Here is a 2,109-nt window from a genome sequence, read left to right on the forward strand (position 1 = left end):
TTCCCAAATATGAGATACCAACTCTGTTTGGCGTGATTGTCGGAATTCTTTGTACTGCATTTAAAAGTAATATAGGTCATTTTAAAGGAAATTTAGTTTGTCATAAGAAGCTCAAATAAAAAATTTGATTAAAAATTCTTTTTATGCTGAAAATACAAAAAATGTAAAAAAGTGTTTTTTCCAAACTCGTCAAACTATTCTTATAATATGAGATACCCCAGGAAATAGATAATAAAATTTACAATAAAGTATTATTTTTAATGAAAAACTTCATTCTATGTTTCCGAAGTATAAATTTACTGCTATTTAGATATATTTAGTTTTTGCAGTAGTCACAAACATTTTTGTAACCAATTTCCCCAACGCAGCCACAGTGTTATAAAAACCACAGGTATCTCATATTATAAGAACCACACCGTGCAACTATGGACTTACTATGACTGACCTGTACAATCAAAAACTTCAACACTATCGATATTTTCCTGCTTAGTTATTCAATCCCCATCACTCCAGACAAACTTTACTGCTAAATATATATTTAATGAATAATGAATAGGGTTTAAAGAATTCCCTTCCAAGAACTCGACCACCATCGATTTCACAAAAAGTTCGCCTATAATCTTTAGAAGCCCAATGCAAAATGGACTATACCACGAAATTACTCTTTCTTCAAAGGCTACAAGTAAGTGATAGACCCAACAGAGTGGGTCTCTTAGTTTAGCTGATACCCCGTTTTCTCATATTACGAAAATATCTCATGTTCGAGTACTCTCCTCTATATATTGTAACCTCTGAGTTACAGGATACAGCCTAGAAATAGGCGAAAATACTATCTCCTGTGTAAGTCCTCTAAAAAGATTCCTTGTACAAGAAAAACACGAAAGCGCAGACTCCGACGACTCCCACTCGTACGATAATACGTAAGTTTGAGAGCGCGTGGAAGTCAGAGGGTATAAAAAGGGCGGCAAAGCCAAAAAACAGGGGATGAGATTTTGCAGCTGAAAAGCTCGGATGGGAGGCTAAAATTAGAAGAAGAGCTCGAGGATTCATCCTCTTTCTCTCCTGTCTGAAAAAGCCTTAGTCGTTGAAAGTCTGAATAGTCAGTTCTCTGAAAACTTGTTATTATTACATTCATCTGAGTATTTTATAAAAATCTGACCAGGACGATTTATTTCCTGACTCATTTATAATAAAAAGATACTCTGGGACTGAAATCCCGAATCGAGAGATTTCCGTAGCGAACTTTTATCTTTTAGAAAGCTTTTTATAGCGGTCGAGCATTCAAAGATCTATATTTTAGATTCTCCCTGAGAACAATTGAATTTTATATTTAAAACGTTTACATTCTCCATGAGAATATTTTAAAATATAATTGCATCGAGCATCTTATCACTCTTAGGTTTATATTTGCAGTCAGCGTTAAAGGTTTAACTTGACGCTTGCCTTAGACAAATAAATCTTGCTGATTGTTTTGATCTAGTAGAGAAGGTTCACCTCTCTTCATATTTCGATAGAAAGTAGTCGAAAATTTGAATGACTGATAATATTAATATTAATGACAATGGTGCTCCAATTCAATTACAGTCCTTGCTTGATCACACCTTACGTCAAAAAATTCCATTGCTTTTAACCGCAGAATTATGGAAAATTAAGAATAATTCTGCAGTAGTATTACGTGGAAAATAGGATTTGGATAGTGCTTCGGGTCAGTAACAATATAAACGAGCGTGTTTAGATTTTGCGGAAAATTCAGCGAATTTGCAGGTCCTTTGAATTTCAGTATAAGAAAGATACATCAGAGAAAACTACAGAAGTATATTCTTATTACTGTGAGCAAATCTCGCATTTGAAAAATGCTTTAGTTACTATCAAATAAAAAATGTACACCATTTCTGATGAGTTTTATCCTGAAATGCTTGATGGGAAAGTTTGCAGCGTTCTGATCGGGCAGTCATCTTCTACTTCCTGTAACATTGTGGGGCTACAGCAAATTAAATGAACAATTTAAATGGCATTCGAAAGCTGAATGTTAACGAAAAAAAAATTATTTTGTTCTATCAAGCCTTCATTGTCGTATTTGATTTATGGAGTGCATTCTTCATATTTCCA

Source organism: Belonocnema kinseyi, chromosome 3, assembly GCF_010883055.1.
Source record: "Belonocnema kinseyi isolate 2016_QV_RU_SX_M_011 chromosome 3, B_treatae_v1, whole genome shotgun sequence".
NCBI classification, from domain to species: domain Eukaryota; kingdom Metazoa; phylum Arthropoda; class Insecta; order Hymenoptera; family Cynipidae; genus Belonocnema; species Belonocnema kinseyi.